This window comes from Solea solea, chromosome 19 (genome assembly GCF_958295425.1).
Source record: "Solea solea chromosome 19, fSolSol10.1, whole genome shotgun sequence".
In the NCBI taxonomy this organism is placed as follows: Eukaryota; Metazoa; Chordata; class Actinopteri; order Pleuronectiformes; family Soleidae; genus Solea; species Solea solea.
This window is the reverse complement of record NC_081152.1, coordinates 7,070,969-7,096,655: the sequence shown is the minus strand read 5'-3', so window position 1 is coordinate 7,096,655 and position 25,687 is coordinate 7,070,969. Positions and strand designations below refer to the sequence as shown.

At 39.1% G+C, this 25,687-nt stretch overlaps 1 protein-coding gene across 1 annotated transcript in view; it reads left to right on the top strand.

The window, feature by feature from the left end:
* Positions 1–12,162: 12,162 nt before the first annotated feature.
* fibcd1b (fibrinogen C domain containing 1b) overlaps positions 12,163–25,687 on the top strand; it is a 145,913-nt gene continuing 132,388 nt past the window's right edge. The window contains exons 1-2 of the mRNA XM_058617425.1: positions 12,163–12,209; positions 23,745–23,821. The gene's annotated coding sequence lies outside the window, so the exon portion shown is untranslated. The remainder of the gene's footprint in view (positions 12,210–23,744; positions 23,822–25,687) is intronic.

Sequence of the window (25,687 nt, the reverse complement as noted above, 5' to 3'; positions counted from 1 at the left end):
TTCGGCGCATAGGCTAGTGAAGCTGGGAATTGAACCCATAGAGCGCGGATGTGTGCAGACTATTATTTGTATTCGAAAACTGTCGAATGGCGTCAAGACCTGAGCAACATCAAAGTCTAGCTTGAAAACTTTGCTAATGTGAAGAGGAGAGACGAACAACAAAGGAGGAAAATAGACTCACTGGTGAAATGTAAAAATACTGAAGAAACTAATGTAGGGGGAAGATGCTCAACATAACCATGAGGGAAGTGAAAGGGATCAAAGCAAGAAACCGCAGAATAACAGTGACATGCCTCAGTCCATCTGCTGAGAGAGATACTTAGGTAATTCCAGGTCCCGATAGAAAGCTTGCTGTTTGTGCAGTTAGTCTCCAGTAAACACACGTTTGCCACATCCACCCTGTGTCAATGTTAACTTTCCTGGCTACTGTACCTTGTTAACAGGCGGGGGAAAGTGGTGATAAAAAAAAAACAACTTTCTAAATAAAGTAAAATAAGAAGCCTTAACTCTTCTTTCACTTAGTGAACATTGTACAAGCTATAGAGTTTGCTGTCGATACTGGCAGCATATCCTGATGAAACATTATCTGAAATGTCAACAGCTCAATAATGACGCAGACAGAACAGTAGAGGACACTGTGTGGACCGCATCAGAATGGACCCAGTGGCGTTTTTAGATGAGCGTGTGTATTTTTATGCTGCTTATATATGATCAGTTTGATTTATAAAGGGTCATCCTCAATTCAGAAACATTAGTCATTTACATTTATCAGAACGATGTTGATGGATAATGACAGCACAGAAAACAGAAAATACTGCTCTTATTACTTATGTGAATATGTAACCCTTATTTACAGTAAATGCAATAAAAATACTGTGGATCCTCAGCAGTTCGTTAGAGTGCGATTAATGGTCCTCAGAGATGTGATCAAATGTGAAATGGCCCTTGATAAGAAAGCGATTTCCCGCCCCTTGTATTATGGGAAATTCATTGCCATGTAACAAAACTGTTGGACTGACAAGAGATGCGGCGCTTGGTAGATTAAGTGACAATGCTAAATGCTTCACGCACACACCCACTGCTGGGACATCAATATAAGAACATCCCATCATGCCGCTGCTTCATTAGGCTCTACATATTCTGTGGAATCATTGTCTTGTAACTGTTATTATTGTTATTTATTATTTTTTTTATTTCTGACAATACACGGCACTTTCCAGTCAGATAAACATTACCTGGAAACTGGACACAAACATCAACGGCACGAAAGCAAAATATCGCTTTAATCATTCATTCTATTTTATTGTTTGAAAATGCGAATTGTGAATTTATCTATCTATCTATCTATCTATCTATCTATCTATCTATCTATCTATCTATCTATCTATCTATCTATCTATCTATCTATCTATCTATCTATCTATGCACTTGTTCGTTGTGCCACCTGATTTGTTCTTTGCACCGTGGTGTTTTTTTTGCGATTCTGACAATGGGCGGGGCTTAAGAAGCTGCCTGCTGATTGGCTACTGAGTTTTCTATCCACTACACCAACCGTGTGGCCCTACCTCAGGAATATAACTCTAGTGTTCAATATTGTGGATTCTGATCCATTTGGTCCATTTTAATTTACCTTTTGTTTGTTTGAATTTTCTGAACACGGTCCATGTTTCCCTGCTGTCATGGTTTAATATCCTGATGAGCATGCTGTGAGTAAACACAAGTGTCCCTTGGACTCCGTTTATACTTCCAGACAAAGAATAATTAGCTTGCACAAACCCTTCTTCAATTGCTGGAATGGACTTTAATGACTCCTCACCTCTGAAAATCATTACCACACTCCAGTGAAAGCTCAATGAATCTGCTTATTATCATCTAATGATCTCCAAAAAGCTTTACATACAGCCTGCCGTTGCTATGCATGGCAAAGCACACATGTGATTATTTGCCCTGTTCCATTAGAAGGTAATTAAAGAAGCATTTCAGAACCTCATAAAATGTTTCCACAGGGGGAGCAATAATAATAAAAAAAGAAACATTATTGTATAGAAAATGTATATATAGGTATTTGTGCCAAAGCAGAGATGTCAAGGTTAGTCTGTCCACCTGAGGCTCTTTTTTTCCTGCAGTATAAATCTCTCCAGATACCAAATGAAATCTTAATCCCACTACAAAGAGTGTGTGATAAAATGTTTTGCAAAGTGACTAGAGAGAGGAAAAAAAACCCCTGTTTATGTGAGACCATTCCTCAACCCAATTATCCTTGAAAAGACTTAAGAACCTTACAGTGGAGTGTTAGTCTCAGTAGTATGAGCAGCTGCAGCATGGCACATACCGCTGATTCATTTCAGGGGCACTACTGTACAGTGCATGGGGGAATTTGGTCATATAAAATTTATGAGTCTGTCTGCGTGCAGCATTTCTGCAACTGATTAATTTCCGAATGAGAAGGGAGATTAGTACAGGGAGAGAAAAAAAAAAAAAAAACAGCAATCCATTTTTTTATCCACATTGAAACAGAACTTTCCCTGTATTATCGTTTTCGATAAACACTGTTGTCTCAAGAAATGTCTTCATCCACAGGAAACCCCTCTAGGAAACAACGTGGTGCTGCAACACTGCTACACAAATACACCACAAATGGAGGAGACATTTGAGCATGTGCATAAAGCACGCACACTGTAAATAAAGCTTTACTTTAGTTACGTGATACTACTTGTGGAGACACAATGAACCAAGCCAGGACAACTATAAGGAAAAAAAACTAAAGGTAGCGTATTGGTTGTATACATGAAAACACATGCCGTTTTGAGATTTTCTCACTTTTTAGTGCATTCATAACAGTACGTGTATACTTGGTGTTCTTTTTAAAGGTTTTTGATTTTAGATTTGTTTTGTAAAGCGCTGTTTTTCAACCTCAAGACTTGGCAGTTTGGCCTGGAGGTGAGGAGTGCATCTTACTGACAGACCCGGGATGTCACTCTGTGTGACATCTGTTGTCAATCACACCATAGCCATGCCCTGAAGAATGCCCTGCTTTGTTGTCTATTTCACTCTAAATACGACCGTAATTTATAAAATGGACATCATGTTGAATTGAATACTTGTGATTGAGACTATAAACTCCTCAGGAAATGACATCATTTATTAAGTGAAAGTTGTTTTTTTTCCCTTATAGACTTATTCTGTAGCCACACCCTGATAGCCATTTAAAAAGAATACAGGGTTCAGGGACTTCCGCTCTGGCTTCCCCTTTTAGACTCGGAGACCACATCCATTATTTATATGCAGTCTATGGTTCAATCGGCTGAATAACTTCGGGGGGTAAAGTAAAACCGCAGTGTTTCTGATCTCTAAGGTGCCCATGGGCAAGTCCTAAAACTCAGATCTACTCTGCTGGAGCTGCTCAGTGGCCAATAGGTCAGTCTGAGACTGCGCTGGACCACTCCTGAGTGTAAATGTGGGTAACTCTGTGTGTGAAGAGAATTTCTGTGAAAATGGGATGTTTGAAATGGTTACTGCAATCCCAATTCAAAACACTGGAGTTGTACATATACCTGGTGTTACATACACATAGTATTTTTTATTAACGTCAGACCTATTTTCAGGAACAGGCAGAGATTCTCCTGTCCTGGAGAAAATGATCAACATCTCTTACATCCATCTGTATTTTATCGCAGAACCTCCTTTATCTTCTCCTCTGGTCAAGATGTTTCTGAGAGTAATGAGACTTTTAAGCTTTTGTAACTTTCAGCAGCAACTTTCAGAGTTTGTTGCCTAAAATGTTTTTTTGTGTGAATATATTGGCTGCACCATTGTTATCAGTGAATCTAGCAACCCTTTAATAACTGAGCCTCAAAATGTCCGTATGGGCTTTTTTTTAAACTTATTTTAACCATAAAAGGGCCAGAAAATGTCCTGTAACTAAGTGCTTTTGCCAATTTTCCAGAATAACGTTCCATATCGGCAGTTATTTATAATTTACTACTTGTTAAAATTGTGTATTAACAATTTAGAAGAAAAACTGCTTGTTAAATTTTTAATTTGAACAGTATAAAACATTTATTTGAGTTTTTGTCTCCAAGGCCAAAAAGTGGAAGCTATATACAGGTGTTTCTCTTTACATTACATTACATGTCATTTAGCAGACGCTTTTATCCAAAGCGACTTACAATGGAATCAAGTACAATTAGCCAGGGGTGGAATCGAACTTGCGACCATGATGTCTTTTGTACACAAGGTAGGGTCTTAACCACTGAGCCACTCCACCCAAGTGGCCAAGTTTCTAACTCTTTGCTCTGTGGTGACTAAGATGCTGATTCGCCGGCTTCCTGCATGGGCGACGGTGAAATTACCGTAATGTTGGCTTTGAATCCTCAGCTTTCAGAAACCGTTGAAATTTTTCCGATAACTGTTGCATAATAACGCTAATGCAAAGTGCACTTGTGCAAATGTGTTGTCGGCGATAAGTTCTTTGTTAAAGGGTTAACTCAGAAATAGAACATTTAGTAGCAGGTCGGTCAATGATCAAAGGATGAAAAGATAAAGTGAACAGATCTGAAACCAGACCTCAAGAATGTCACCATCACAGCAAAACAACTTTTTTTTTAAAAAGGCAGCACTCATTCCTCCCAGACTGCTTACCTGTCACCTGAAGCGGCGTCAGACACGCTGTGACAGATTGACATGAGAAGTGTCTGGAAGCTGTCTTCCACCCAGACAGCCATGTCATTTTATCCTGCTCTGAAACCCGGGGATTAAAGCCAGTGTTAACGGGTGTGGAGCCTTTCAAAGCCCGTGCTTTGCATGATGAGACAGCCTTTAGACCACTGGTGTTTGTTTGCGGCGGTAGTTGTTTGCGTGAAGAGTGACTGTGTTGGATGAAAACCTTACAGGTGCAATGACGTGTGCAGATAAACCGCCATGTAACTATACCGAGAGTCGTCCCCGAGATAATAACCATTTAACAGCTTATGTAAATGACATAATGGCATAAATGACAAAATATTATTTTATGTTCATACAATCGTTTCTGATGGATCTTTTAATGAGCCAAATAATAGTTTCAACAATATAAAGTAAAGTATAAAACAAAAAACAACAGGATGATTGCAAACAGAAAAGACTCAACCGTGTTAGAACTTCTTTCAACTCAAAAAAAACCCAAAACAGCCAGTAGCGTGAATATTTTTCCTTAGATCTCATTATAATCCAACTATGAGGGTATTATGGCCAAACTGAAGAATTCTTCTTTCCAGAATAAAGTCATAATCGTTTGTGAATAAAGTCCTTATATAATGAGAATAAAGTTGTAATATTATGCGAATAAAGTCACAATATTATGAGAATAAAGTTGTTATATTATGAGAAAAAAAGTCGTCATCTTTTGAGAATATATTCCTTATATTATGAGAATAAAGTCATAATATTGTGAGAATAAACTCGTAATCTTTTGAGAATAAAGTTGCAAACTATAGTCACGTCACCACTGTGTGGCCCTCATGCTAGTTGTTATCATACATTATTTAGTCAACAGGTTGAAAGCAGATACTGCTGGCCACTGCTTTTGCTGTGTTAATTATCAATCATTCATATCAGTGAAATATGGGTGGTGGTGGTGGTGGTAAGGCAGATCAAATCTAAATCTGCTTAGAACCCCATAAAAGATTTGTCTGTCTTTGCATCCCAAGCCTGACACTGTAGGTCTCGTTTGATTAAACAAAAATAATAATAATGATGTGTGGGCTAGCCAATTTATGCCATGATGCTTCCAGTTAAACTGCTTGTATTAGCAAATATCTCATCAGCCAATCACATGGCAACAACTGAGGTATTTCAAACCGAGCATCGGAATGAGAAAATATAATTGACGTCCAGAATCTGGTCTGAGTCTCTAGGGTTTACAGAGAAAGAGAACATTCGTTACTGAATTACCGTCGACCATCTCTGAACACACAACATATTAAACCCTGAAGCAGATGGGCTACAGCAGCTCCTGACACTTAATAAGGTGTCCTGTGTACCTAATAAAGTGGCCAGTGAGTATATCTATGTGTAAATGTACACTGCCCGTGACTGTAGTCAGGGAAAACAAGCCATAGTGATAATATAATGCCTGTTTGGTTTAGGTCAGGCTTGGTTAGTTATCGTCCTGACACGGTCTAGTTTAGTAGCCTGACTGCGCTTAACTGCCCAGTATTAAAACATTAGCGACTGCAGCTCTCTCCTCAACTTCCCGTCTGAACTCACTTCAACTCGTCCCATTAAGTGAAATCATGACTGCATATTTTCCTCCATCAACATCACACCGCGGAACCCCATTTCATCCCAAATGACCTGTTTTTTGTTTTTTTTTAGGATACCATACTATAATTAGCGCTCTTTTAATCAGTCCTGCTTCCACACCAGCTTTAATCACGACAAACCAAATGGATTTATGAGGTATGCATGAGACCCTGCTTCCTCCATTTAATAATGAGAATTCATTTCAGGCACTCAAAAATACTTTACATACAGCGGATAAACAACTTAGGCACGAAAACAGAGCGGCGGGGAAAAACAGGACTGATAGTAAAAATGAACAAATACAATGAAAAGGAAACAGATAAAAACATGTTTATTATATAAAAGCCTCTGTTAAAAGCGCCTTATAAATGGTTTCTCATACTTGCTTATTTCTTGCTTATACTTGTATTCTCAGTGTCAACTCTGCTATGACTCAAACCCAGACACCCTAGACCTGTTTGAGCCCAGAAAACCACATTTTGTGATACATGGCTTGTAATGCAGGACCTCCTCGGGAGAATCAGGGGCACCCTCTGGCACTCTGTCCAACTTTTTGTCGAGTAAAAGTACAGGTCTACAAATGTTCTCAAGTTAAAGTAAAAAAGTGGCTTGTTTAATATGTACTCAGAGTAAAAGTTACTTTTTTAACAAAGTTGGCGTTCTTTCTTGGCGTTCTTTCTTGGGGACACAAATCTCACATGAATTGTTTTTTATTGAAGGCCTTTACAAATTAAAGTGCTGACCAAATAAAACATAATGGGTCAAAGGTCACAGATGTCACTCACTCAGAGACCCTTAGCACCAATTCACCTGTCCTCATCATTCACTACTGGTGCGTGACTTTATATAAGTCTGACTGAAACCAGACTTAAACCACACATGCAAACATGTTAGTCTGACTTAAACCAGACTTAAAACACATGTATGTGTTAATCATAATCAGCTGATCTAACAAATAGGTTCAGGTTTAATAGGATTTTTTCTGTCTTTCTGTGTCTTATATTGTCTTAGTTTAAACATGTATGTTGTCTTTGTCCTCAGTCGGCTTCTGTCAAATTCAGGCCAACATTGTTATGGATAATGTAATGTGATTTAAAATGTAGCAAAGTAGTACTTCTAAAAAAAAAAACTTACTTAAGTAAAAGTAAAATGACACATTTTAAAAAATGACTTTAAAAAGTAAAAGTACACAAAAAAACCTACTCAGTTACAGTAACATGTGTAAATGCAATTCATTCAACCCATCAATGCATTATACACCTTCAAGTTATTTGTGTTTTTCTTACTTAGCACTTTGGTAAAAAAAAAAAACCTAAACATCTGAACTATTTAATGGCTTGCTAAGACGTTCACAGTCCTCAGCGGATGGGTTTACTGACTTATCAGTGATTCCCTGACTTTAACTTTAAATCTGGGGGTTTTGAGTGACTGGGTCTCACACCAGAAGATTTCTCTGGGCAGCAAGACATAATGGAGTGGAGAAAATACTTCACTTAGAGGTCTCGGGGTTTGTTTTCTGGGAATGCAGCAAGCAGTCTGCACCAGCAGCACAATAACAAGTGTATGGGATCTACAGTACGTGAGCTCATAATACCCAGTCAAATGCACTGACAACAGTCAAATTGGGCAGGTTATAAGAGGTGCTGATGAGTATTTCCTCTGCCTTGTGAGAAGGCGGGGGAGTGGAAAGGATAAAAACAGTCCCATTTATGAGGAAGGCTTATTATTTGACTCATTGTAACAGTGATTTTTTTCCCCTGAATCACTATATGTTAAGACTATGGTGGTACATTTCTACAGCTCATGGGAAAATTAAAATTCCGAAGACTCATCTTATTTGTTCTTAGGCTACTGGCACGTTTGATTGAAAAGACACTTAATTAAAAGGCTTCCTTAATAAATCACATGCATGTTGTTCCCGTTTTTCTCCTTCTGGGACTTCATTTGCAGGATGCGTTTAATGTTTAGATGATAAACTCACTGAAAAGTAAAGCTTGAGTCATGGCCGTTTGATCGCTGCAACATTTTTTAAATTTTTTTTTTGGAACCATGAAGCGCAGGTTGGAGATGTTTCATGTCCGGATACACGGGGGAAGTTGAACTTTTTAAAACCTTTCTCAGCGGAAAAACTAATAAACCCTCTGAGCTGACAGGTTTTTGGAGATTGCAGCTTTGCAGTCTTTTGTGTAAATAGCTGGCTGAAAGGAAAGCGCTTAATAGTGTTGAATTAGAGGCTCTCTGGGATTTGACAACAAAAGTGGGGCCATTTTGACTACAAGAGGCAACTCCAAGGTTGTAGCAAACGGAAGGAAAATTAGACTGAGAATGTGAATGCATTTGTCTAAGAGCCTGATGATCAAATGAATTAAAAGTGCAATTAGGCACGTACTTCCAAGCACACATAATTACACATGAGAGGCTGGAACTCTTTCTAAATTTCCATGCATACTATTACTGTCACTCATTCCCTGAACAGGCTCTAATACCTCGTAACTCTGCAGCCTCAGTTCTTACCTGTTCTGAGCCCTGGCAGCACAGCACCCCCGCCCTCCTCTACCTCCTCTGGCTCCCGGTCAATTCATGCATCACCTACAAAATCCTGCTCCCCACCTGCAAATCACTCAATGCCCTGCCCTCCTCACGAACTGTCAGACCTCCTTCACCCATACACACAGTCCCGGAGGCTGCAATCTCCACCGCTCTGTCCACACTTTTTCGGGACAGAGCTTTCAATGCAAGAGCATCCGCCCTGCAATGCCATCAAAAGAAACCCCTTAAGACTCATCTCGTCAAACTGTTTTGTTGTACTTTCCTGTTTTCCAGTGAGCTAAAAAGGATCCCCGTCAATCATTTCAAAGCTCATAACACACGCTTTTGTCCGGTGTATTGTTTTCCTGACATATTTGTTTTAAAAAAGGAGAAAATTAGACACTGTAATGATAAATTACTCTCCCCAGAAAGAAAAACAACAAAAACACAAAATGAAACACCTTGAATCTTAAGCTTTAAGGTTAATTGAAAAATAACAACTAGATTAAGACTTGCACGTAATCATGGGTACAGAAGACTAATCAATCATGTGTAAAAACCAAACCCCCCCTTTTTTTTTTCCCTCAATTTATTTAGTTTTTCCTTTATGTTTGATTATGTTTTTTTCTCTCTAATCTCCCGTCAACATGTTTGACCATTTTGGCTACAGTAATTACTGGAACTGTTTTCATTTGTTCGTCCCCACAGACAAATATTGCATTGAGAGGATATTGTAGTTGGAAAACTAATTTAATTTAGTGCTTAACTTGTGTTCATGGCTGATAAAGCTCAAGGCGCGGGATGAGCAATCACACAACGGCATCAATAAACTGGAATCAGTGCTCTCCTCTTCCTTAAACTGACTTCTATGTACACACAGACATGGACATTGGGGATTTGTCCCAATGTGGAGATGCACAGAACTCAGTTGCAGTCTCATAACTTATTCAGGCCACACCAGGGAAGACAATTAAGGCAGACTAATAACACGCGACACACCTCAGGCTTCATGTTTGTAGTCTGTGTATCCCATTATACTACAAGGATCGTGTCCTCTTCGTACCTTAGTTGTAAATGACTTTCTTTGTTTGTTGACTGTTGCCTCTCTATCAGTTCAAATCAGTCTTCAGTGGGCGTGGTGTCCTGGTTGAAGAATGAGAGGTCATCCCACAGCAGTGTGTGACCAAGTTGGTGACCAGCATGAGGAGGCGGTGCCAGGCCGTTGTGGCTGTTTATGGTTCTTCCACATGCTACTGAGGCTCCCTGTTTGTTAAATGGATGAATTGTTAAATTGCCAATACGTCTTGTTTCTTCAGGCTTCAGTCCAATTCATTAAACGACACCAAATATGAGTCAATAGCAGAATAAGCTGTTTGGCGTTGTCAGAGAAGATTTGGTAGGTTTTGACACAGGCCACATTATAAATGTGGCACCATTTAAAATAGAAATAAACAGGCTTTCCAACGGTATAAGATTTATTTCCAAAAAGCATTATTACAACAAAGAAATAATTGACCAAACACAAATGTCCTTACTTTTTGTGCTGTATGGTTATTAATGTTCCTCAGGTGTAGTTTGTGGATGATATTCTTTGTTTTTTTTATTTCTTCAATGTCACGATTTTACCTTTCTCCTGTCTCCTTTTACCCGAGCTGTATATGTTTAGGGCTCATCTATTCTCGGTGCTGCATCAGTCATGCACCAAGGAAAGACTAAGTAAGTTTGGACACAGGGTCAGCGCGTATCGCTTTCCTTTGTCCTTCATTCCCATGACCGGCAACTGTGTTTGCGTTTGCAACCGACCGCATCTTTGTAGCCTCTGTAGTATCTTTTATCCAAGCACTCGTCCACCCCGTCTTTTCAAACCTACTTTAAAGTCTTGTTGTTGTTTTCCAAAGCCTGTGCAAGCAGTGGGGCAAGAATAATTCATATGGCAACTGGGATGTATTTGGGTGGAACACTTCCTCAGCTGTTCTCCCTCCACCATCCTGTAGTTGTTTTCCAAAGAGTTTCCTGAGCATGCAGCTGGAGAGTGAAATAGACTGTCAGCTCATTGCTATTATCCTATGTTGTGCTCACAGCTCTAATGGTGTTCAACTGCAATATCATTATTTATGTTTTGTTACTGCAGGTAGACTTTGTTTTCTTAAATGTTTCTTGGGCAACCCGAAACCAATGAATTCCTATTTATCAATCATTGGCCTTATTGTGCTCACTGCTATGGAAACAAACACGTTCTTTAATTGCATTTCACTTCATCATAACAGCATGCGTCAATGCTTTATTGGGCACAGTGCACTCCTATTGTAGCCACACTAATCATCGGCAGGCAGCAAATCAAAAGAGCCAATATGAATGGAGGTCCACTGTTATTGAGTCGTAAATGAAATAGATAATTTCCCCAGGTTACATCAATGTTCTGAACTGGATCGTATGTATGTATGTATGTGATGCATCATGGACGTGACAGAATTAGTAATTTAGCTCATGGCAGTTCACAATGTGGATAAAGGAAGCCAATTAATGTCTACATGATACAAGAGCACTGCTATCCACAAGCAATTAAGCTCAACTCAAAATAATCTTAAATAGGTCAGATTAGATTTTTCCTCATCTTTCATTTGTCATACACACACAGTTGTGTTTTTGAACAATAAACATTGTGGGATTATGTCTTGGATCAAGATGTCAGTCCTGCAAACAACCAAAGAATTGTTGTTGCTCCAAACTACTTGGGAGTAGTGCACAAATGTTTGTGCCCTGTGATGTACAGTATATGTGGGAATAAGCCCATCCATACTGTACGTGTACTGCTTCACTCTGAGCAAATAATTACATCATGATTCTGCGCAGGAAGCTGTGGAGCTGTCAGATGATACACACACTTCAGCTGAACTGACATCCGCTGCCAAGTGTTGATTCTGCTTACCCCATGAGAGACGCATGTTAGTACAGGCATTCAGCTTTTAATAAAGATTTCATCTTCTATCACATCCTTGACGTATCTGACGTAAGTCGAAAAGTCTAAAGTCGAAAAAATTAAATGAATGTGAAAAATTGCAACATCATTTTTATCTCCCTGAAATAATATTATTTTTTTGTGATTATTAGAATGTCTAGAACAAGTAAATACCAAATGATTGTACAATCAAATTAGATTTACAACTTCTTATGTGTATATATACATATATATAAAGGGTTTTCTTTCACTTATTATTTCCTGTTTTACTTTGAAGTGACTCCCCTTGTACTTCCTGTCTATGCTGGGTTTTTTTTTTAGCTCCACTGATTGGTTGCCCAACCCTAATTGGTTTCACCTGTTCACTGCATGTTGCCTCAGTTCCTGCTATGGATTACCAGTGTTCCTGCCTTCCTGCCTGTCAGCCTGCTAACACTGAGTAAGCCTGTTTATTATTTAGTGTTCTTCATACACTTACACACACTTGCGTCTGTCTGACGTCTGCATTTTTTTGTTCATGAAACTGCTTAATGTCACACTGTAGGGTAATCAGAGGGAGAATTGCATGTCAGTGAGAGAGCAAGCACTTGTTCAGGTATCCTGTCACTTTACGTCAAGTGTAAAGACGCTGTTTTTGCTGAGAGAATCATACAAACGGGGTATTTAAATAAAGGGATACAGACAGACGGGCGTGTGCGTGTGGCAATGCAGATACGTTCTTTCATGGAGTAAAAACTAGCAGCACAAAGTTTAACCGCCTGCTTAACTGTCAACACTGTTTTTGACTGAACAAATATTGAAATAAATGGAGGCTTTATGTTGTTGCTTTGTGGAAGAAACATTAAGATTAATGTTTGTACTTGATGGGAATGTCCACCATGCATCAGAACAGCTTGTTTCCACTTTCATGAGCATTTGAAAATACAGAAATATAACGATATAATGATTATTATGAGTAAGTCACCGTAAAACAAATTACACAATAAAAGCACAACTTTTGCAATAATGTCAAAATGAACAGTGGTTCCCCTACAAACATTAGTTGTGTTCAAATCAGTAATTAACATCGACATGAAAACACAGCTTCTCCTTGTTCTCATTCTCGGGCTTAGACACGTGCCTGCAACTTTACTGCACGCAAAACAAAACGGCTACGGAAAGGTTAAACCGAGACTGTGAAATATGTTTTTAGTTTGTAAAAGGTGGACATCAGTCATCCTCAGCCCCTCTCTGTGCTAAGATTTTGTGAGAAAAGCTGCGTAATTACTGTCAGCTTCAGAGCAAGGGATTGGGCTATTGGCTGCCTCTCTCCCTGATGTTTCCCTGGCAGTGCTGCACTGTTATTGATAAAGTTGATAAAGAAATGCTTGGGCATGCACCTGACAGATTATACCTGAAATCCCCCATAGGTGAGGAACACTAGCAGCCAGACCGCATGCGGTGGGCAGATTTTCTCCTGACGGTCTACAGCTCATGGAAAAGTTTGACTCCAGTGCAGGGTCTGCAGGAGAATGGGATTCTTTTTTTTTTTGGTGTACAGTATATATACTGTATACATATATATATTCTTAACAAACAATCACCACTGATATATGTATATATAAAGTGCTGTCTGGCATTTGAGAAAAATTCCAGTCACTTATGTTAAAAAACTCGTTTCCAGGGACTTTCAGATGTAAACAGAATGAAGCTATGTAATAAACCTGGGCTGGATTTTGTGCTTTGTTTTAGCTCATCATATGGTGCATTTATCTGACTGCAGTGTTTTCAAATGGCAAAATGAAGAAAAATATAAAAAATAATATATTATTCTTCTCTTACGTTCACCAATATACAATTTTTAAATGACAAAATCATGACACTGTTCATATTCAATTGACCACAAACTATTTGTATAGTATGTGCGTTGTATTAGAAACAACATGATGTGTTTTTATGAATAAAATGCTGCTGCATTCTAAAGTCTATAAACTCCATTTAACTTGACAAACCTGCAGCACCACAAAATCAATTGGCAATAATGAATCCATTTCACTTGCTGTTGAGAAACCAATTAATGGCGATGAGTAAATAAGATAATTAAGTTATTTGTCAGTCGAGCTGTCAGGTGGGCGATATGGCAATTAAAGGTGCGTTTCCCATATAGATATGAACGTTTCTATAATGTTTATTGTTTATGTATTTGCACGTATTGTTTTATAAAGTGAAATAATGAGAAATGCTTTATTGTACCCATTGTTGTGTTGAGGTGTGTGGATTATGGGAAGGTATACATTGTGGTGACTACGAAGGTAACATAATGATGTAACGGCACATTCACATAAAAATGTTTGTAACTCGCGACTGAAAACTGATTAAGGAGCATTTTGACACAATATCCCGATTTTAGTTACCAATGAATTTGGCAATGAGCTAATTAATTCCTTGTGGAAAGTATACAGTTAGGTCGGAATATGCATTTTTGTGTGACTGCATTCACAGCCTTCTCTTCCTTCATACGAGGAAGTAATAAGTCACAATCTGCGCACTTTAAGGTGTGTTTACCTGTAGCATATAGTTGATGAAGAAACTCATTGTAATAATTATAATTTAATTGCCCAGGTCTACTGTATCAAGCATATTCTGTTATTTTAAAAGGATCTTTTATTGTCATTATACATCTGCAATTGTGAGGTCAGATGGAGGGTTGATCAAACTGACCAAATGTGTCTCACATTGTAACGTCCATACAGGTTTTGATGGTGGGAGGAAAGGCAAACTCCTCACAGACAGGTCCCAGACCGGGATGAACCCAGCACCTTCTTGCTGTGAGGCAATAATGCTAACCACAACTGTAGTGTTGGCTATTCATCTCCAGATAATTTGACTGGTTTCTTCGAAACAACAGAGGAGGTCATTACATCAAACGCCACAGAACACACCTGCTATTCTTTCCTAATTCAAGCTTGTTAAGGATCAGATTTGTTTCGATCAGCCCACCGCCCTGCAGTTCAAACCATTTGTATTTTTTAACTAACCGAATACAGCAATGTAATATTTGTAATGTTGATTTATAGTACAAGCTGTGTCATGCATGATTCTTGATGAGATATGAGCAGTGTAGAGTGCAGAGCCAGGTGAAAGCTGTGTGTTTGTGACAAAGCAGCAAGATGGCATGATGTGTGTGTGTGTGTGCCAGAAGAAGCCAGGGCTTTCTGTCTGTGGGTGTTGACTGGCAGATGGGTAAAACCGTGATCCTTCAGTGGAGAATCCCCACAGTGTGATAGATGAAGGTGTGAGCGAGGAGCACTGGAGCACATTTGGATGCAGGGTATTAATCTGTTTTGACAGAGCAGGAGCAGCCTTTGATTCCGCCAGGTTATGTTGGTCCAGGTTATTAATTGTGTGCATATTTCCCATCCATGTGTAAGTTTATACGTAGCACCTTTTGAACTGTTGTTAAAAAAATTTGTTAATGCAATGCCATTGTTGTCTTTTTATTGGCAATTTAGACCAACATGGAAGTATATTTAATGATCTGTTCTTTTTAACATGCAAAATGAGATGCAACATACTGTAAATCTTCCTCATGTGTTTCATCACTGGTACCATCACTCATCATGTTGCTCTTATTCATCACAGTATTTGTTCAGTCCACCACTTGTCCATCCATCAGTTTACCATCGAGAAGGACAGATGTTTTCTGACTGAGTGAGAGCCATCAGCCTATTCATTAACTTCCCAATTCTGGAACGAGATTGAACGCGGAATCGATATGAAAAGCAGTGACAAAGCCCTCACTGGTGAAGTGTCATTTATTTATGAGTCAATTAATTTCAAATGATTTGCTAAATGGTCTCACTGAGAACTGAAGGGTTTTGAAATTAACACGTGTCTCCTGCTGGCTTAAATAATGCATTGTATGACTGTGTTGTGCATTTCTAAATGTGTTAAGACCCATATATTGACTTGTGTCATGTGACACAAGAAATTCAATATTCTGATTTGAATACTGCTTACTGGAGTAAACTAATCTAATGTCATGGATATAAATGATAAATACTGTAAGACAGAATGAGACCATGTACACGCATATGTACAGAATGCATTTTATGTTTTAATAGCATTTCAGCAGTATGGTTTTATGTATGTATGGATTACGTTGGGCAACACTGCATCTGGTGAAACAAAGATATGGATACATATTCTCCATCACGACAATGCCAAGAGTGATGTGCTCAGTTGTCATGTTTAAGTTTACAAATGTTATATTCGTGCTTGACTTTTATTGAAAAAAAGAAAAGTTGTTTGAGGTGCAACAGTAAAAGTTAAATATTGTCGTGTTAAACAAGTCTATGTTCCACTTATCTTCAGTGTAGGATGAAGCAGTTGGTGGTTCATATCTGTTGCAGGCGTGACTGTTTAGAATGTCAATCGATCAAGCGATTTGACAAAGACACTTATCATAACAAATCCAGCAATGTTCTCTTTCCTTATCTTGTCAGAGCAGACAGAAGGTCTCTCAGCAGGATCAGTCTCCGGCAGTTCACCTGTCTCCAAGTGCGATGGATGTGCCTCGATCAGTCGAATCGGCAGATGGGGATTCCCCAGGTGCATGTGAAATGAAACGGTGCAGATGAACCTGCTTTATTAGTTTAACATTTAGTTGACGACGGATTTAATCACGTGAAAACCATAGATGCCATCCCACTCCTGTGAGGGATGTGTGGCGTGTTTTGCACAGGCTGGCAGGCACTGTTTTTCTGACAGTCAGAGAGAACACCAGTTGACACGGGTCATACAGAGACTCCGCTGTGATGTTGGGGGGAAAGTGACAGCTGCTGATGCACCTTTCCCAGGAGAGAACACATACAGGAATTCACATGCATGCATGTTCTCACAGTTGTCAGCACAATATCATGCAATTATTAGCATCTGCCTTCACGTTTGGGGTTTCCACATGGGCCAACAGTAGCTCAGTATTAGCTTATATTGGAATATGGAAATACTCTACTGCCCTGGTGTCCATTGAGAGAGTGTTTGGCACTGCTTTATGCAATCAACTGTTCATAAACAGTCTTCTATAGAATCTGTCTGCACACTTGCTAAGTTATGGACACTTTGGCTTGTCTGTAGGAACCCTCTCCCGACTACCACAAGGAGTTACAGTGGTTTTAAAAATAGCGGTTTGTTTTCGACGCAGTGCTATGCCCCGTTCACTGCCGTTGTAGCTCTCTCAGTCGAAAACGCAAAACACAAAATTTCTCAACAATAATCTGACTGATGTGATTGTGATACCAACACAAAATAGACCCAGAATGTCTGTAACTCAGACATGATTATTGCCTAATGCTGGATTTACCACTCCATCAGCTGATTGGTCTTATCTGGCATAACTTTCAAGTGACTTTAAAGATACAAACTAACATTGGAGTTATCATACTGAAGATGTAGATATAATCCAGTGAGCTATACAACTTCTAAAGGCTACTTGTGATGTTGATAATCACCTGCAGTAACACCAACTACTGCTGCGTGGAACTTAAATATTAAAGACTCTAACCTTTGTTGGATGACTTCACACCATGTTGATCAAGTTCAACACAACTCTCTCTGTTTCTCAGTGTAGGGCGAGAGGTGAAACATCTTCAAACTTGATTAGGAGGCACAAGCAACATTGTGTTTATAGAGCAAGATGGCCACAATTTTCAGAAAATGTTCAAAAATAACTTGGCTTCTTGTATTCACACATACACTCCCTCAGTCAGGTCTGATAGTATTGCTTGACAACACAAAAATCAAAAGTTATGCACCCATTTTTAAATGGATAACGGCTCCTCATGCACAGATGCATTTGTAGAATCAGCTCATGTCCAAAGAATCATGAGGACATAATACATTCAAAGTGTAACCTCTTAGTGTCATGCTTTATTTCCCGACGGCAATTAGAAATGTGCTTGAGTGCAATGAATATCACAAAATCCTAACAAGCCTTTAGTTTTATCATGCATTTCATTTTATCAAGCATCATATTGATTTGGGTTAATAACCCAACTATCGTCAGCAAAGTGAGCATTAGTCAAAAGGATCACTTAACACTTGAATATCATTTGATTTGCTCTCAGCCCGCACACTGTGAATTTAATGGGGCTTCCATATTTGCTTTCAATCAATATTTGTTAGATTAGCCCTCCCAGCTTTGGTCTCCTTTCAATCAAGTATTCAGTCTCCAGCTCTTACAGTACGTTTGTCCTATAGTCATAAATTTTTTATTCTCAAATATGAAGCTCAATCTGCAACGGCTTCAAAAAAAGATTTGATTTTTAATTAAAACATCAGTTCAGCTGAGTTTTAATGTTGGAGTTTGATCTTTCCAATACAACCTCCTTTTTGTAAGTGACTGAATAACTGAAAACTTGTGAATATTTTTGAAATATTGTCGATAAATATTGTACTTTTGAGAGTTTAATTTATCATAAGCTTTATTAAGAACTCTCTACATTCCAGACTAGTTCATGCCACACTGGCTTTGCATTCCTAACAAGTAGCCATGTCTGCTTTCTTTTTCTTTCTCTATGTTCTTCTCTAGACTACCCTTGTTTTCCGTGTTAGTTCGTTTGAGCCCAGCAGGACTTGTGCTTTCACAGGAGTGAACTTTACCCTCGCACCAGTTACAGCTGATTCTGTGCTGCCCAGTGACACTGGACCTTGAGCCATCTGTGTCCTGTGCCCTGGTGTCTTTGGTGTGGCGGTGGCAAGTGGTCATGTTGGGACTACAGAGCAGGATTAAACACTTCTTTCCATCGACAATATATTTCACCCAGAGCAAATTAAGCAAGTCCTCCTTTCTTTAAAGCGTGAGCTGATTTAATGTGATTTTAATGAACTTGGTTGAATAATCCCAGTTCATGACCTTTGTGTCTCATGGAAGCACTTCCATCTTCAGCTGTGCTGTAGCATATTGCTTTATATCTTGTGTGCTCATCTCTCAATTTATGTTGTGTGTTTGTGTGTTTGCAGCACATGTTTTGTAATTAGTGGGGATATTTTGCGTTGTGACACTAGGGTGGTAGTAATTATGGGTGTAAATGCAGACAACTGTACCCACCACTGTCAAAATTAATGAGCTACTCCCTGTACAAGTCTTGCTGAGTGTTGATTGATTCCTGCACAACTGATTTGTGTCCTGTATGCAGTATCAATCAACGGACTCTTAATGTTCCTCCCTCCCTTGATGCCAACATGCAGAAAACATGAAAGCTTCTCATTAGACGGAGGAGAGAAATTCATCATTTCTGATGAAGGTGACCCCAGCCTGTGCAACCACCGGTGGATGTCATTATTTTCATTTGCAAATTACAAGTAAGAAATAACATAAGTTATTCCCTTATGACACAAACTCTGACGGATAGAATATGTCACACACGTGACTATGGCTCCAGTCAAAAAAGCATGCATTCTCTTCTATTTCTGTACTGATTGTTCAGTCTCACCTGAGGAGAGAAAAATCCAGGACTTCAGCCTTTTAGCTTTTTAATATGACTTCCCCTGCTGTGAAGACAAAAGTGGGAATGAATAACTAAATATTTTATAATAAAGGTGTGAAGGTGTCCTCTATAACCATATCAGAGAAGATCTAATTCAACCTGCTGCCAAAGCCGTTATTCGGGGAAGACTGTATGATGAGGCTGCGAGGGAAGTTGATACAGTGCTGTTTTCTGACAGAGCAGTGGCCAGGGACATGAATGAGATGGTGTGGAACGTTTCATTTTAACTTTTGGAAGAGGTGAGAGCCAGCTCGTATTTAATATTGTTTGACTGAAAACACAGATGTAACCCGATGCTGCACAGCTGCGTGAAGCGTCTTGTGGAAACGACAACACTTTTTCCACATACTTTCTGCTTCAAATCTTTATATATTTTTTATTTATATCGATGTACAACACATTTATCCATCAGGTATGTCCTTCAAGCTAGAAAAGACAATTTCTTTGGCTCAAACTTATAATGACGCTAGATGTTCATATTAATCATCTATTGCTTTCAGTACAATTCGGATTGATATCTATCCTGGTATCTATGTATCCTGTTTTTCATGTACGGGTGCTTATTATGATACAACAGAACACTGACTCTGAGATAAATTCCTTCTTTGAGCCAGTGCTGCATGTTTACGACAGTCACAAAACAGAAACTGCTGAGGACATTAACGTTGCCTGTTGCCCTTTTAACTGAGGTAATAGATTATTGGATAATAAATTGATAAATCGTCCACATTTCCTCTTTGACTGTAACAATTGCTGCCTATGCCCAAGATTACTCTTATAAAAGTGTGAAATCACCCAAGAACACGGCACTCATTGCTTTCCCCCACAATTAAAAGCATTAGCAGCGTCCGCATTGATTTCCTGTGATGACTCTTGGTGCGTGACACGATGGCTGTCCAGATTAGTTGTGCTATCACTACATTCTAGTCGTTTGTCCCCTCATCATCGTCATCTGTTTCCTCGAATAGATCAGTCGGAGCAGATTGGAGCTGGTCTTAATCTGAGAGATATCCACATTGCTACGGCAGCTGCTAGTTGACCAAGGGGTTGGCACCGCCGCCACCTTTTAATGACTGTGACAGCTGCCGTGGCACCCACTCACATCATAGCGTTTGAAGACGCAAGTGTGTCATACATAAAACTGTAAATATGATGAAAGAAAATAGTATCATTGTTGTGATCTGTGCTGCCCCCTTCTTTTTTTTTTCCTTTGCTTTCCATGCTCTACAATCCTGGCTTTTGATTTCCTTTGCTTTCCTCCACATTCTCTTCTCTCCTCTGGCTGCAGCACACGTCCTCTCTTGAAATATGCTGCAGCAGATGCTCACTGGGCTCAAATCTGGATGGATTACAGGAGCTAAAAGCTAAAAGATGCTGCTGCTGGTCCCACCAGCCACTGTGGCGACCCCAAGTCAGTCAGACCACAGTTATGCATGTGTGCGTCTCACAGCTCAGTGTTTATGTCAGTAAAAGAGCAGTCACTCGAAAGCTGCAAACAGCCAAGGCTGTATAGAAGGGGAGTGTAGAAAATATGTAGCTGAACAGATACTTCTTCCCAAAGACAAATTTAGAAGCAGACTATCAAATAGTCATTAGGATTCTTAGCTGATTCAACATCTTTTTGAAGATGGTTCCTCCTCTTTCAGCGCGGCTTAATGCCTCCCGCGGGGGAAGCTTCTGGATGTAGTGAAAATACAATTACAAAACTCTGTTCTGATCCTAATACTTTCATCCAGAGCCCTCTTCACCCAGCTCACTGACAACCAAGGCCAGCCAAACAATTTGTGAGAATCCTCTGTAACTCCTCTACCCTTTTCCACGCTTTCTCATCAGTTGTTTTTCTTTGTTTCTGAGGAAGAAACAGTGTTTATCAGTAAATTAGGTGTCAGAGTTTCTCAAACACCTGCTCAGCAATCCTTGTTTAGATGTTTCCACGACCAAGATAGAATAGAATTCACATACATTTGATGCAGCACTCATACTAATTAGACACAGTGCGGTGCAGCGAAACAAATGGAAAACTTAAAGAAAAGATATATGGCACATGTTTATATCCTCTTCATGACTCACTGCCAGATTCACTAAAAGTTTTTGTCCTCTCTCAAGGTTATGAATTATTTTATTTAAGAAATGCATGATGGACAACCTGCATTAGATTGCCTCTGCATGCTGGAATTACAGTGTGCTATAGGAGCAATGTTTTGGAAAAATCTTGTCCCGGGTATGAGTTATATGTTATGAATTACGGCGTTCAATACACTGCAACTAAAAAAAACAATCATATTTCACGACAGAAAATAATAAAAGTATGAAATGGAAGAATGAGATAACCTTGACAATGCTTATGTGTTCCCTTTCCCTTTCTCTCTCTTTGTCTTATGTATACATACCTATATCTATATATATATATATATATCTATATTTAATAGTTTTTTTTATATATATATATATATATATATATATATATATATATATATATATATACATATACATATTGCTGTCAACTATTGCTGACTGTAGCTAAGAGCCACAAACGTTTTAATTTTAAATGGCTATAGTTTTATTGGGAACTAAAGACTGTAACTATGTGATTTGATGATCAAACAAGCATAAATGCAAATAAATGATGTGACTAATGTGGTCTGACATCAACATAAAAAAAGTAAGGTTATTGCTTTTAAGTCAGAATAAGGAACCTATACTCTCTAATTTCCCTTCAATGCAAATTATTATTTCCCTTATTTGCACTTTGTGATAAATGTTTGATATATTGAGCCTTGCTCTGGATGACACTTTCTACATTATATAATACATTATATTACCCCTTATGAACTAGTCATCAGTCACTCTCATACGAAATAAAATATTTAGTGCAGATATTTACAATTCTTTTCTTGTTATTGATCTGTTCTACAGGAAAGCACAGGCCCTCTAACCATGTTTGTGTATAATCTTCCAAAGCTGGAACAGACATGGACGATGAGCAAAATCAAAGATTTATATACACATCTACATCTTATATTTATGTGTGTGTGTGTGTGTTTATGTGTAGGGGGCAGAGAGGAAAACAAGAGAGAGGCAGACGGCGTGAAAAGAAAGAAGCTCTCAGCAGAGACCAGAAACACCTGTTACGTTTAAATGAACAGCTGTCCCAGTGGCAACCACGGGGATAGTGGAAGCCTGCAGGCTTTGGCAGCTTGAATACAGCTCTGCAGAAAACATCTATAATATATACAGTGAAGGTGTGACACAATGCATTGATTACAGTCCCGTATGTGTGGCATAGGCCTGGGTTTTTCAATTGAACTACGCAGCCTTGAGTACCATACATTAATCTCTATGTTTATCTCATCTGCCTCTTCTTCTTCCTGATCGACTTAAGTGTCAGCGGGGCTGTAGTCCAGCTGGTTAGCTAAAATATGATGGTATTAAAGGTCATTTATGCCCACTCTCTCTACAGCATGAGTCACTGTGCACACGTATGGAGAGGGACAATAAAACTGTAACTGTGACTGCTGATTCACTCAGCGTATTATTTTATTAGAAAAGATTTATACATATTTAGCTTCAAACCATCCTGTGACAAAAACTCAGTGTTTAGTGTGATGAGATGAACAATGGCGCTCAAGTTTCTTTTGAAGATCAAGATGCAACACCCCCCACTTACCGCTTACCATATTAAGAAGTCTATTGTCCTTAATACTCGGTGGAGAAATATCTTCAATTTCTGTGCTTATTATCAATATTCTTTATCACATGTTTAATTTGCAGCTTTGAGAATGGATATAAATGACAACTCAGTCTCTTGGCAGACCACCCCGTCCTCATATGTATGGATTAAACACAATTCAATCAAGTGAACTAAAAGAAACTGTTTTGTGTCAGGTTCTCTTATGGCTTATGTGTGTTGAGATGTTAGGTGTTTGTTTTTTTTTTAAATCAAACACTCATCTTTTGTTAGATTAATTGCTATCAGCCTGTCAGACATGTCTGTCTTTCGTAATCTGCACGATCTTCCCCAAGAACTGTCACCAAATGACTCACCAGCAGTGACTCATTGCAAATGGCTCCATAATCCTTATCTATCATATCCATTTATTGCAAAGTGCCCTGCAGTGTTTTCTGCTGTGTCTCCTCCAACATGCTCTGTGTTTCTGCATGATTGTTTGTTTTCTGTTTATCTCGGGGGTTCCTGTTCCAGATCTTATATGCACATCTGAAAAAAGGCTGAGAAGACCTGTACAATTCTATATCTATTGTATTGAAAATACAAACACACACGCACACAATCTGCGTCAAAGCCTTTTCTTCAGTTCCCTGCGGAGGTTCAGTTAGGAGTGACTCATTGTGAATAAAGACAGAGAGGACAAATGGACTTCACAGCGAGCTGTCATGCCGATGAGCTTGTCATCTTCCTCTCGTGTAATTGTGTTTCCATGTCTCAACAGGTCAGCGGAGTTGCAGCTGAAATGTGTGGTGCTTCATTTCTGGTTCCATGCCGCGTCCAAGGGGGGACTTTAAAAAGGTGAGGATTGGATTTCGATCACATCTGCAGACCCTCGTCATCCAACACGGATGTAACTGAGCTTTTAACTGTAAATCCCAAGGTGCTTCTTTATTCCAGTTTCGGACACAATAATAACTATTGGGCCAACTGATACATGTAATCTTATCCTTTAAGCTCTGCTTCATTCTACGCCAACTCACAAGAGAAGTGCTATTGTCTTTTCACTAAGTCATTTTTGTTACCTGTGTTTGATTGTATTCAAGGTATGATTAGGATTGTATCAATACTGATATTGAACACTAATACCTATTGACAATCATACTGACACTTGACGATGCCTTATTGAAGAGATGTGGTGAACAACTATCAGGATGAATGCCCCTCTTACCAGCAGAGGTTTTACTCTTTAAAATAGAATTAGAATTCATTTAATTTCCACACACCCCCAATTACATATATCGAATATGACCTCTGCATTTAACCAATACTTTTTACACACCAGTAGCGAACACACATAAACCTTGATCTGGCAACCCTGCGGTCACAAGCCCAATTCCCTTCCATTCACCCATGGTCTAATGGACTAAATCTTTTACGATTAACTGGGTGGGCAGCACTATGACATCAGCAGTTTTTTACTCACATTTCCAGTGGTTTCTGTGGCTACGGCTTGACTATCATTGTGAATATTTAGCCCATATATTTTCTTGAAAGCGATGCCCAGACCATTACATAAGCCGTGCTTCCACCGAGTGGAAATGGCTCAATTCCATACGGCTCCACCCACGGCGGTCAGCTGATTGGGGGACAGAAAAGCGTCACTGTCTATACAAAGTTTGACGTCTTGTTGAGACAAACAGCCACAAACGGAGCAAGAAAAAAGAGCTTCTGGATGTCCTCTGTTGTTTGTTGTGTTGTTGTCTGCTGTGTCGCGTTTGATGTGATTGTTTGTGGTCGACACTAAACCCCACCTACCTAGTAGAAGGTACCTGTTCTCAGTTGAAAAGCAAGGCTGACCAAGGGCTATACCGAACTATGCCATGAAACACGGCTATATATTGTTTTAGTCCCACTAAAAGTAGACTTTTAAAATGACTCACCCAGATCATGCATACGGCAGTTGAATTAATATTGCATATGTTTAGTTCCTGGTTCAGACCTGGTCAAGGTGCTCTGTGTGCACTCTCCACATTTCCCAGCCCCAAGGGTGAAGAAAACAAGAAGTCAGCAGACGGAAGGAGACAAGAGCTAGGAAAGCAAGTTCCCATCTGGTGCGTTTTTGGACTGACGAGTAGACAAATGAATGATCTGCCAAGATGATCAACAAATTGATTATCTTGAAGTTAATGAATCATAATTCTCATGGTTGTAGTAATCCTGATATTTGTACCAATAGCATAATTATTATATTAAAAAATCCAAATTGTATTGGGTCAATACTTCTCCTTTTGACCTTTTCACAGACGGGGCTTGCACTTCTGATGAGGACGAATAACATTCAATATCACAAATATTACTTTGCACAAGATAAAGAAGAGGTTTATGTTTGTTTCTTTTTTACTGGATTATGCCTGTTTGATTTGTACATGTGAACTAGGTGACTTAGATTTCTGTTGAAGTGCTATTGCTGCTATGACAGTTTGTGTAGGAAGAGTCAGGCCAAGGCTAGGTCTGACCATGATCATATATCAATGTGAATTCAACCCCTACATAATTCATAATGCAGTGAAGTCTTGATTTCTCCAGTGAAGAGTGAAGAGGATGGAATATGGAAACATTTTATGCAAGATGATGATTTATGCGTTAATTAAATAGAAAATGCCATGCTAAGGGGCTTTTACAGAGAAAAGCCTGATAATGGAATGTGAAATGAGAGGATTTATC